The following is a 13,246-nucleotide window of genomic DNA, read 5'->3' as shown; positions in this document are numbered from 1 at the left end:
TTGGTGACAGGGAGTCAGATACACGTTGGGCACGGAGACCTGCCTATGTGCAGTGGGGGTTGGGGTTGGGAATGGCTTGGTGCGTAAGCAGAGCTGTGGGCAAGAGGAAGCTGGAGAGGTAGGTATTGGTGAGATCATGCAGGGACTTGGAGGCCATGTTAAGATTTTGGTTTTGGATTTCACCCCAAGACAAGTAGAAAACCACTCACAGGTTGTAAGCCCTGCAAAAGGATGAATGGCAGTGATCATCTCAGGCTTAGTTAAGGAAAAGTCCTCAATCACTTTGGTAAAATACCCGAGTAAGCCCAAATGATCTTTATGGCCAGGGCTGGATTAAAAGGAGGGGCAGTCACACAGTTTCGGAGGATGCCCATCCATAGGATGCATACAAATCACCGGGAATGGGATGGATGTGAAACTAACATTCCCAAGAGTCCCTTCATGAAACGTGCTGTATGTGACCAGAAACGGTGGAGGCTTGATACCCCTATAATATACATGAGCACGATAACACAAGGCTGCCCTGCTTCCTGCACAGCCTAGGAAGGAAGTGGCTTATGGGTGCCTGGACGCTTTCCATTTGGTTCAATGGGATATGCAAGTTCGTGGCAAGAGGAGCTTCTTGCCACCAGTGGTCATCCTTTTCCAGCCCTTCACTCGCTACACTCAGCTTCCCTGCTTAAGAAATGCCAGACACACATGTGATAATAGCATTCTGAAGTGGCACCATGCTGTTTGCCTGTTCAAGGTATGGACACCTCTCCGAAATAAAGACAGGTGAACAGCAGTGAGTCCTTGGCTCCTTGGCAGCGATGGAGAAGAGGGAGAGTAATCAGATTCTATATCCAAAGAGCCCCTTAAAATACAGCATGTGCTTTATGTATATCAACTACCTTGGCCCTCACAGTAGGTATGTATTAGTTTGTCATGTGCATAAGGACATTGAAGCTCAGGAGAGTCGAGTTCATTTTTTAAGGTCATACGTCTAGTAGCAGAGCTGGGAGTCCCCGAAAGGAAGTTTGGTGTATTTAGTTCTTGCGTATGTCACAGAGGTACCAATGGCCAGCCCTATGCCCAAATCACCAGTCAAAACCTCATGTGTTGGGCACTTAGGCTCTGTTTTCCATACCAACTGTATGGAACTGGAGGCAGGCTGATCATGTCATTAACTGCTGACTCCTCAGGGATAGGTGAGGGAACCAGGGACACTGTTAGAAGAGACCCTGAACCTTGCTGGAGGCAGACAATGGGACAGCAGCACAAAGGAACACAGTGACTCAGGTTTTGTGGGGTGTGGCATGCATACCATCTCCAGAATTATGAAGAAGAACACAACACTGTACATATAAATTATAAGGGACAAAAGTGAGTATTAAAAGAAAAAAAGAAATTCCACCAATTACAAAATTTTTAAAGCTGACAAGACCACAAATCTGACAAAATTCAGAGAAACAACATGATCTTTTTATTAACTAAATGCCTCATGACCTTTATCATACTTTTCTCCCAACTTTTTCCATCTGAATATTTTTTGATTGCCTCTTCCTCTGACAATGATTCTGTAATTTCTTTTTCTATAGAGAACATTGAAAGAGAGTCAGTCTTTAACATGGTTGATTGAAATCTGTTCATTTTTAATTATTAATAAAGAAGATTTTTCAACTTTACAACTTATTTTGACAATGTCCTGCAAATGTTTATGATTTTAAATTTCAGGGGAAAAAAACCTCTATTATATTTTCTGCTTTAGTTGTTACAGAGACACTCAGAGTTTATGGTACTATCAATGGTTTGTGCCCTACAAGCATCAGGACTCTGATAAATTCAGTTTCCTGTGGTTCCAATTTACAAAAAAAGGTTGGCGAATTAATAATTGCATACATTGAAATATTGTGTTTTCTTTTCTAAAAAATTTAAAAAAAATTGTTTTTCGTTTTTATTCTTGAAAGAGAGACAGAGTGTAAGCAGGGGAGGGGCAGAAGAGAGGGAGACACTGAATCTGAAGCAGGCTCCAGGCTCCAAGCTGTCAGCACAGAGCCCAATGCGGGGCTCAAACTCACGAACCACAGGATCATAAAGTGAGCTGAAGTCAGATGCTGAACTGACCCAGCTACCCAGGAGCCCCTGTATTCTTGACAGAATAGAATTTCCATTGTGACTAGACATCAATGGAACTAAGTCCTCTGGTCACAATTCCACACGTCTGATGCCTGGTAGAATTTTCCACATGCTAGTTTCTGGCTCCTACCATTTCAAAACTTGTCCTGTCACGGCTCACATCCCACTGGTGCTTGGCACACCAGGACACATTCATTCATAATACAATCTCTGGCCCTGCACCTTCCTGACATGATGCCATGTGAGTCAGCACAGTGGGTTTTGGCATATTTCTGGGAGCCTTTCCTACTCTGGGACACCTTGCAATAACTTTAGTAGACATCCCACTAAAGCACCAAATAAATGTATCTTTCAACTCAACTTTTCCTGAGTTGGATTCCAAAATGCCCAGGGCCCTCCCAACTCTACCCACACAGGAGGAATATTTTAGAGGGAACGTCAACATGGAAAGAGACTTTGGTCTTAAATTGACTGTAATTTAATTGTATTATCTTGTAAATTTTATACAAATGTATAAGCTTCTGAATGCATGGCTAGGAACCCCAACAGGAGTCTTGGAAAAGGTCATGGAAAGAAGGGCTCTTCTGTTTGGGCTTCATTAGCTCCAGGGTAAATCCTCAAAGTCCAAGGGCCTCTCAAAGAAATGGTGTTTTTGTTTGTTTGTTTGTTTGTTTGTAGAGTTATCTGTGATAGGCCAATATGAATCAATGCATAGGAATATAAAAATTTTTGAAAATTAAAAATATGTATACTAATAACTAATTGTCAAAAGATTGACAAACTAAGATCAATCTGCATATGTGATGATTTTCCATCTAAACATCAACCAATTTTAAAGGGTGAATGAATCATCATAGCAGAGTTTCCTTATCCAGTTACATACCCTTTTCCATCTCTCTTTTTAAAGTTTATTTAGTTTTGAGAGGCAGAGAGAGAGAGAGAGCATGATCAGGGGAGGGGCAGAGAGAGAAGGAGACACAGAATCCAAAGCAGGCTCCAGGCTCTGAGCTGTCAGCACAGAGCCCAACACAGAGCTTGAACCCATGAATGGCGAGATCATGACCTGAGCTGAGTCGGACACTCATCCAACTGAGCCACCCAGGCACCTCCCTATCTCTTATTTAGTCTTCATAAAACACTACAAGGTGAGTGTTATTATCTGTATTTTACAAATAATGAAACTGAGGACCTTAGGGGCTTACGTAGGATCATCCTGTTTGTAAATATCTTAATTATCCACCCACCAGTCTCTCTAGTGGGTCAAAATTGTGAAGAGAGCTGTTTACCCTCTTGAAATCCTACATCACTAGTTCCTTCTAGCTATTTAGAAACAAAACAAAAGAAAAGAAATCCCACCTAACCCCTGCCCTCTGTCCCAATGATTTCTTAGATTTTGTGACAATAAATTATTCTAATATTGTCTCTCTCTCTCTCTTTCTTTCTCCTTTTAAACAAGGATGGAGAGGCTCCCTTTCACTTGATCTTTAATGGTTGGATCTCAAGTTTCTGTCCTCAGTGGTCTTCTAGCCTGAAATGCTCTCCCTGGGTGACTTCATAATTTCTCAAGACTTTAAAAACCATCTATATATTGATATCTCCCAAACTGTACCTCTACTCTAGATCTCTGCAATGCTCTGCAGCTACTGGTTCATATCTTTAAGATGGTCTGTGCAAAATGGAGCATCTATAAGATTTTCCAGAATTATCTCCTGCCATGTTCTTAATCCACTCAGATCTTCACATGGTATTCCTTCTTTTTAAAACACTTTCCCATACCTTCCTTTTTCATTTATCCCTTAAGTTTCCATTTAAATGTGACTCCTAGGGGTGCCTAGGTGGCTCAGTCATTTGAGCATCGAACTCTTGATTTCATCTTCTTAGGTCTTGATTTCACAGCCCCACGTAAGGCTCTGCTCTGACAGCACAGAGCCTGCTTCGGATTCATTCTCTCTCTCTCTCTCTCTCTCTCTCTCTCTCTCTCTCTCTCCCTGCCCCTCCCCTGCTCATTGTCATTCTCTCTCTCTCTCAAAATAAATAAATAAACATTTAAAAAATAAAATAAATGTGACTTCTACAGGAACACCATCTCTGACGTCTCCCCAGGAACAGAGGGGGGAGCCACTCCCATGTTTTTCTCTAAGTGCCATCCTATCAGTATTATTTTTGCCTGTAACGGTCAGAGATCCAATTACAGTGGCTTAAATACACAAAGTCTAATTCTCTCATGTAAAAGAAGTAAGTCAGCAAAGCAGCTTCCTGGGGCTCACATGGTGGTTCTACAAAGTTACTAGAATCCTAACCCCCTAGCATTCTCCAGGTTACTTTATGGTCCAGGATTACTGCTGTAGCTCCCACTCTCCCAACTGCTTCATGAGCCTTCTAGGGGGGGAAGGAAAGCTAAAAGGACCCTTCATCTCAGAGAAGGCTGGCTAGGAGAATCGGTCTTTTAACTGGGTACAATTAAAGGGTTCTGTTTCTAATGAAAATCGGGAAAATTTTGTGCTAGGGTAGGCATCTGGCAGTGTGCCACACTTTTCTGTGTACGTATCACACCATCTTTTCAAATTATCTGTTGAATTCTCTGAGTTCCCCACTAGGCTGAAAGCTTCAAGGACGGGAATGTGTCTTATTCAGTCTTCTATTTCCAACACCTGGCACAGTGGTTCCCAACTAATAGGTCCTTAATAACAATTTAGCAAACAGATGAATTAGTTGTTGTGGGAAAACCATTATTGCGATTAAGAAAATTAGCATATTTTATAAAGCTCCAGGAAAAAAGAGACTTTCTACTTTGCAGAAAGAAGGAGGAGGAGGAGGGGCACAAATGGCCACACAATTACGTAATTGTGTCAAATTAGATCTTGGTTTATAAAAGCAGGACATACTGAAAAAAAAACTTTTGTTGAGTGAGCTCAATAAAAGGGAAATGAATCTTCAGGCATACCTTAAGTCATGTCTATTTATGGTGAAGGCAACAAGAAGATACATTACGTACATTCTTGAACGTTTATCACTGTTTGAAACGTTAGCCTTTCATTTTCAGCTAATGTTGTCTCTTCTCTTGCTATCCTAAATGGTTCTAACTACTTTCTTGTGCTAATAGGTTATGAGTTTCTCAGGAGCTTTAAAGAGCATTTTTTTCTTTCTCACATATTATTTTCTCTTCTGACAACTTGTAACTAATGCTCTGGTCAAGGACACAGAGCAATAAAATTTCTACCCTGTGGCTTCACTAAAGAGCAAGTTCATAAGGCTTGGACCGGACCTCAAGCAACTCCAGGGAGCACCATCAACATTGTGCTCCTCCTTCTGCTAAAGCCAGCTTCACGAAACTGAAAGACCATGTAATGATTTTAAGCCACAGTCATAAAACCCAGCATTTAATATTCCTGTGAGATCATCACAGACTCCAAGACTACATATTTACATGTTGACTTAATCCATTAAATGTTACCTCTTTTCAACAACAGAACTCCCCTTGCAATTTAAAGGCCTCCTAATGTCTAATAGTTCTGTCTTCAGAAAACAAAACAAAACATTTCCTTAGATGTTGAAAGTGTACGCTCCTGCGAAGGTTGTAATATCTTCATTCTAGAATGTGTTTTGCCCCATGATGATATGGAGGAAATGGCTTTACTATCTACAGATCTTCCTCAGCTCATGATGGGGTTATGTCCTGAAAAACCTGCCATGAGTTGAAAACATCATAAGTTGACAATGCGTTTAATACATCTAACCTATGAACATCACACTTTAACAGCCTAGCCTATTTTAACTGTGCTCAGAATGCTTACATTAGCCTATAGTTGGATGAAATCATCTAACACAGAGCCTTTTTTTTTTTTTTTATAATTAAGTGTTGAATATCTCTTGTAATTTATTGAGCCCTGTATTGGAACTGAAAAACGGAATGGTTGTATGGATACAGAATGATTGTACATATATTGGTTGTTTACCTTCAAATGACAGACCAGGAGCTGTGGCTGCCCTTGACCAGCACTGAGAGAGACAACTGTGCTACATGTCACTAGCCTGGGAAAAGATTAAAACTAAAAGTTTGAAGTTCTGGTTCTACTGAATGTGTGTTGCTTTCACATCATGGTAAAGTCAAACCATGGTAAGTTAGGAATCATCTGCGATTATTTCCTGACAGGTTTATCTTCCTAGCTAGACTCTAAATTCCTTAAGATCAGGATGATGTTGCAGGACTTTATGTAGCCTGGTAATAATGTTGACTCCATAGTCAAGGTCCAGTTACCACATATGTTTTGAACCAAGGGTTGAAAAATGAGAATTATGAGTAAAGGTTAAAGGAAATGGAGCTTATGATGAACACTGTAATATATTTGAATGTAATATACAATCTTCCCCTTAATATCTTTCACCACTGGTTAAGAAGCATCTCTGAAGTGTCCACACTTCAAGACTCTCTCAAGCATCGTAGTTGGACAGTTAGGGTTCACACAGGAGTGAGGCACTACCTCTGTCTTCCAGTGACAAGACTGTGTTCCACTTCTAAGGCTTTGATTTCTCCTGCTAATTATACTCTCAGCATCCATCTGTCTGTCAATCTCTCTCTCTGTCTCTCTGTCTCTGTCTCTCTCTCTCACACACACACACGCACGCACACGCATGCACACACACTCTTTATCTTTGTCTTCAGTTGGACAGGCCTATATTCCACACCTCCTTCATCTGGAAGACTATTAAACACTTTGCTGAGCTCAATGATCCTCTCTACTCTCTAGATTATTTTTGCGATTACCCAGGTACAACACTACAAGTACATTGTAGGAACTATAAAAATATAGGAAAACACAATGACAAAAGTAAAACAACCTAATAAAGATACCACCAAGATGGGGGAAATCTCTCTCTCTTTTTTTTTTTTGCTAAGAACTTTATTTTCTTTCTTCCCTTATTATCCTCTCTTCCCCTCTTCCCTTCCTTTTCCTCTCTTCCCCTCTCACTCTTTTACTTTTTGGAGGGAGATGAAACTTGTTTTTATGATTTGCCCTTTTTAAAATAGGGATGTTCATTTAAGTCATTACTGTTTTATAAGATCTTTTTATATATATATATCAAGGATATAATATTTTCTCTTAGATTCATGACACATGAATCTATATGTGTCACTATATGACTTAATTTTATATTTATTTTAATGTAAACTATGAAAAATTTTTCAGGATATCAAATCAACCATCCTTTTACTTTAAAATTTTTGTCTTTGCATTATGCTTAAAAAATTTATATTTATTCAAGATCAGATAAATAATTGCATAGTTTTCTATAGTTTCTTTCATCTCTTAAATTGTTAAATTAAATCAACTTGGAATTTATATTGCTAATGGTATGAAGTAAGAATCTAATTTAATTCCAGATGGCTAGCCAATTTTCTCTAATATTGTTTTCTCACAGATTTGAGAAGCCACCTTTAATATCTGGTATTCTGGACTTTGACACTTTTCCACTGGTCTTTTTATGCCACATCACACTTTAAAAAACAGCTTTATTGAGTATAACTGATATATAAAAAACTATACATACTTAACATATACAATTTGATGAATTTTGACATATGTATATAGAGGTAAAACCATCACCACAATCAAGGTAATAAAGATCCATCATTTCTAAAAGTATCCACCTGCCCCTTTGTAATCCCACCCTCAGTTTCCAGGCAACAACTGAGGCAGCTTGCTCAATAGATTAGTTTGCACTTTGTAGAGTTTTATATAAATGAATTGCATAGTGAATTTTTTTTTTTTTTTAGTTTGGCTTCTTTCAACTCGGCATAATTATTTTTTATCATTCATGTTGTATAGCAGGTGTCCATTTCACTCCTTTTTTATTACTAAGTACTATTCTATCCTATGTACATGTCACAATTTGTTCATACATTCATCTATTGATGGACATTTGGGTTGCTTCCAATTTTTGACTGTTACAAAGAAAGCTGTTTATGAATATTTATGCACAGCTCTTTGAATGGATGTGTGCTTTCCTTTCTCTTGAGTAAATACTTAGGAGTGAAGTAGCTGGATCATATAGAAGATGTGCGTTTAACCTATTATGAAGGCTGCCAAAATATTGTCCAAAGGGGTTGTATCATTTCACATTCTCACCAGCAGTGTATGAGAATTCCATTTCCTCTTCATCCTTTCTATAGTCAGTCTTACTAATTTTAGACATTCTAGTAGGTATTTATGATAATCTCATTTTGATTGCAATTTTAATTTCCCTAATCACTAATGCTGTTTGCCATATTTTTATGCATTCTTTGGCTATCATATATCTTAGATGAAGTGCATATGTTCAAATATTTTGCCCATTTTTTGTTGGGCTGCTTGTTTTATTAATTATTATAACAACTAAATTATTACTTTATTATAATACATTATCACAATTATCAAACAAGGTTGTAATTGTAAAATTATTATAGCTTCATAATTATAGGATTATTGTCATTTTATTACATAAAATTGTTAGATTTAAAATCATTATTTTATTTTGTTGTTTTCTTACCTGTTATTTTTTTATATAAATGGTTTTCTTTTTTTCAATGTTTACTTATTTATTTTGAGAGAGAGAGAGAGAAGTGGGGGAGGCATAGAGAGAAAGGGAGAGAGACTCCCAAGCAGGCTCCATACCTTCAGCACAGAGCCTGACATGGGGCTCGATCTCATGAACTGTGATATCATGACCTGAGCCAAAATCAGGAGTCAGACACGTAACCACCCAAGACACCCAGGCATCCTAATTCTTACTTGTTATTTTAAAAATGGTAAAGACCAAATTAGTATAGTTTTATTATTATAATTATTATTAATGATTGGTATTTTGGACTGGTAGTTGGATTTTTGAATCTATTTCATTGACCTACTTCATGCTATGTCATGCTATTTTAATTTTGTTGCTTTATATTATTTTTTCATAAATAGCACTGCAACTTTTAATTATTCTTAATTAGCATAATTTGGTGAGAGGAAGCCTAGGCTATTCTCATCTGTTTATTTCAGAATTTGTAAAACTTTATGAAACTCATTTTAATAAAAAATCAGAACTGAGTTATATTTTTTATAATTTTGGAAGAAATAAGACCTTTACAATATTAAGTATTCTTGTCCGTTAAATTGACTCCTTTCTTCATACGTTCAGTATTTTGGATTTGTTGAATTTCCTATCTATTTCCTCTTAAGCTAGAAAATGTGGGCCTTTAAGGTTCTAGATCCTTCCCTTAACTTGTCCAATCGCAGTCAACCAGAATCAAAATTATACAGATTGAAACTGAAAGACACTGTAGATTATCCTGTCCAGTATCTGTACTAGTCTATGAGAAAATAAAGCCCAAAGAGCTGAAGCACTTCCTTAATGTCTAGAGTATGTTAATAGCAGTCTCAAGAGTGACCCCTTACTATCATTTAGTGTCTCTTCTGTTACATCACTGTAACTGTCCTTACTTCCTATTATTTCCCCAAATGGGTCTCTACTTTCTCTTTTTCTTTACTTATTTATTTTTTTTTGGGGGGGGGGAGAGAGAGGGAGAAAGAGAAAGAGAGAGAAGAGGGGACAGAAGATCCAAAGTGGGCTCTGTACTGACAGCTCCAGAGAGCCCAATGTGGGGCTCAAACTCACAAACCGTGAGATCATGACCTAAGTGGAAGTTGGTCACTTAACCAACTGAGCCACCCAGGGCTCCCAAATGGGTCTCTACTTTTGTAAGGCTGGTGTCCTTGACATGCATCGCATGCCCCAAAATCGTTGAAATGAAAATACCACCTTCTCACAAGTCATGGTATATGTGAAGGCAATTTACTTGCCCAGTGTCAGGGTAATGAGACATATTAGCACAGGTAAATGCAGAGGATGTTGCCTAGTTATATGAGTTATGGGCTTCCTGACTTGGGTGGGTTGAGAGTGGAGACTCCTCAGATGGAGAGATGGAAACTTTATGGCACATCCTTAAGCTGGTCTTGCTATAGGGTGGAATTATAAGATGTAAAGTAAGTTTCTTTATGATCTTATAAAAGATTTTTAAAGAAATTGAGGCAATCACAAAGGAGAAAGTGCAGGATTTTCTAAATGACTAAACATTACTCATTTGAGTAGAGTGGATCTTAACCTTTTATGGGTCAAAGTACACTTAGAGCATCTGATAACATAAATTCAACCCTCTTTCCATAAAAAGGCATACACGGTTCATACAATATGAGGGTTTATGGATCCTGTGAAAGTTGTCTATTGGTTTCACAAGTCCTGCCACAAATCTTCCCAGAGTTCCATGGACATAGGAGTTCAGAATTCCTTGAAGAAGAAGTAAGTAGTCTGCCTACTACAATAGCTCATGAAGGAAAAAAAGAGAGAACAAAGATTATGTGTACGTATGCAGGGATATGGAGACAGGGAGTCTAATATGGTTCATGCTAATCAATATGAAATCTTTTCTCTGAAAAACTGCACTGCATTTCCCTATATCAAAAGAGAAACTTTTTTCAGATTCCTGGAAACAGCCCAGAGTACGTCAATATACTAATAGTAAACACAAGACCAAACAAGGGGAGGTGGGAACTGAGACAGTAAGAGGTTAAACATTCCCTTTGAACACAAACAATTACTTGATAAATATTTACTGAGCATCTGCTATGGAAAATGCACAGTGCTGAGTGGTGGGGACACAGTGCTTATCTAGAGAGTCACTGAATCAATATGTCATAAAATCAAAAAGGCTCTAATATGTACTATATTATTATATTCGTTATTAAACAGCATAATACATAATATTGTTTATTATTTTATAGATGAGGAAACAGTAGCCTAGAAGGGGTGAATAGACTTCTTAAAAAAATTTAGTGTTTATTTTCTTGTTGAGAGAGAGAGAGAGTGACAGAACACAAGCAGGGGAGAGGCAGAGAGAGGGGAAGACACAGAATCTGAAGCAGACTCCAGACTCTGAGCCGTCAGCACAGAGCCTGATGCGGGGCTGGAACTCACAAACCATGAGGTCATGACCTGAGCCAAAGTTGGACACTAAATGACTGAGCCACCCAGGCATCCCAGAAGGAGTAATAGTCTTACATACAGGATTAGAACCCAAGTCTCCTGATCAGACTTTTTTTTTTTTTAACGTTTATTTTTGAGACAGAGAGAGACAGAGCATGAATGGGGGAGGGGCAGAGAGAGAGGGAGACACAGAATCGGAAGCAGACTCCAAGCTCTGAGCCATCAGCCCAGAGCCCGATGCGGGGCTCGAACTCACAAACTGTGAGATCATGACCTGAGCTGAAGTCGGCCGCTTAACCGACTGAGCCACCCAGGCACCCCTGATCAGACTTTTAATGAGTACCTACTCTGTGCCAGGCCTGGTGCTAGACACTGTCAAGTAAATTTTCACTCTTTTACAGAAATTCCACATCTTCAGTAGCTACACGTAAACGGGTATTCTTGCATCTTTCTGACTTTGTTTGTTGTGAAGAAGGTAAGTCATCATTTATTTGGGTAAGAAGTGAAGAATTGAAGAATTTTTTTCCAAATATTCCTGACAGGAATTGTGAACTTCTAGAGAAAGGATTTGTATGCATCTCATAAGTCCAAAAAACAAAAATCTTTAATACTTGGGAGGTTTGGAAGAAGAGAAGGAGTACATTTGGACCTAAGGATTCAAAGTTCAAGAAAAAAAAAAACATTCTCTGCTACATTCTTACAATCTATTGTTCTCTGTGGCAGTGTTTAGTGTTTGTTTCTTCTGCAACCACCAGGCAGGATTGAGAAAGGAGATAGGATGGCGCATAGGGACCACTTAGGGTGCATTTTGAAATCCTTTAAAAGCTGGTCTCCCCCAAGGAAGGGAAGAGATCCAGGAGAGCTACTGCCCACACCCTCCATTCTTCTCTGCTGCGATGCTTCACCCCATTTCCTCCAAACCCTGGAGGAAGATTTGTTCATTCAGGTAGACTCCTACAGAAAAGAAGAGGACATCCGCTTATCACATCCATTTTGAAATCAAATGTGCATCTTGACAACTGCAATCTTGTCACTACAAGTAGTCAGATGATGGGAAGGCAGAGCATCAGAAAGGAGAAAGCTAATGAGGAAAGTCAACCTGGGCCTGGTAGCCCATCGTGGAGTCAGCTTCGGGTCAGGAAAGGGCACTAATCTGGGCTTCATGTGGATGCATGTTCCCGTAAAAGATGTTATAGATAGTGGTTTGTCTTAGTCTAGCTTAACACAGAAACCTATATCACCTATTATATGGCCAAAATCTATACATATACCACATTATAGCAAAAAAGGATACTGATATTACAGTTAGAATTTCAAAACGCACTATATAATTTAAGTAACTGGCTATAAAGTAATTTTCTTTTTGTTTTCTGAGTACAAATGTAATTCATTGTGATTTTAGAGTATATAAGATATTTCAGAAACAAAAAATCATCATGCACCATGCAGAAACAGCTGTTAATATAGTTACTGAAAAATAAATATAAAGTATTTGAGATTTCGCTTCAGAGGGATGAAAAGGTGAAGAAAATATCTGAGTAGACCCTAAAGCAAGTGCAAAGAGTGATGACACTGATTTCTTCATGCCACTTAAAAATATTTCTAAGGCTATCCAGACACTTTGTTTATTACAAATTTTATTTTATAGTCAAGAGGGAAGGGAGAAGGAATAGACCAGAATGTGGTGTGAGAAAAGATTTTCCTGAAATAACCACAAAACAGATGAAAGTGAGATGAAAACCAAAGCAAAAACAAGACCCACAAACAAACAGGAGGGGCTTAAAGAGGATGTGTAGGTAGATACCAGAAGGAATGATCTTTGGAGCTATAATTACCTGTGTAGTGATAATTAAAAGGAAAAAGAAAAATTACCTGTGTGAGCCTGAACGTCTGGAAGTAATTAGCAAAATGGGGGATCCCTGGATTTCAATTAAGTTCCCTGGTGCCATTTTGAATGCCAAACAACTTGGCTAAAGGCTGATGAGCCTAATGCAGCCCTCAGCGTAGGTGTTATCCTGAAAAGCCAAATGCTGCATGTGAAAGAGTGCCCACGGCCTCTCTTTGAAAAGGTCTTCATACAGAGAAAGACAGATACCATATGTTTTCACTCTTATGTAGATCTTGA

The 13,246-nt window shown here is 38.5% G+C and overlaps 1 protein-coding gene and 1 long non-coding RNA gene across 7 annotated transcripts in view; one reads left to right on the top strand and one right to left on the bottom strand.

Annotated features, from left to right (window-relative positions):
• Positions 1-13,246, bottom strand: part of NRG1 (neuregulin 1) — a 1,118,472-nt gene that overhangs the window by 394,617 nt on the left and 710,609 nt on the right. The window lies entirely within an intron of this gene.
• LOC121039809 (uncharacterized) overlaps positions 2,147-13,246 on the top strand; it is a 17,934-nt gene continuing 6,834 nt past the window's right edge. Inside the window, exons 1-2 of the long non-coding RNA XR_005795004.1 lie at positions 2,147-2,359; positions 6,088-6,235. This is a non-coding gene — a long non-coding RNA (uncharacterized LOC121039809). The remainder of the gene's footprint in view (positions 2,360-6,087; positions 6,236-13,246) is intronic.

The sequence above is a fragment of the Herpailurus yagouaroundi genome, unplaced genomic scaffold (genome assembly GCF_014898765.1).
Source record: "Herpailurus yagouaroundi ecotype Mexico unplaced genomic scaffold, PumYag 181, whole genome shotgun sequence".
NCBI lineage: Eukaryota > Metazoa > Chordata > Mammalia > Carnivora > Felidae > Herpailurus > Herpailurus yagouaroundi.
This window is presented reverse-complemented; position numbering and strand designations above follow the sequence as displayed.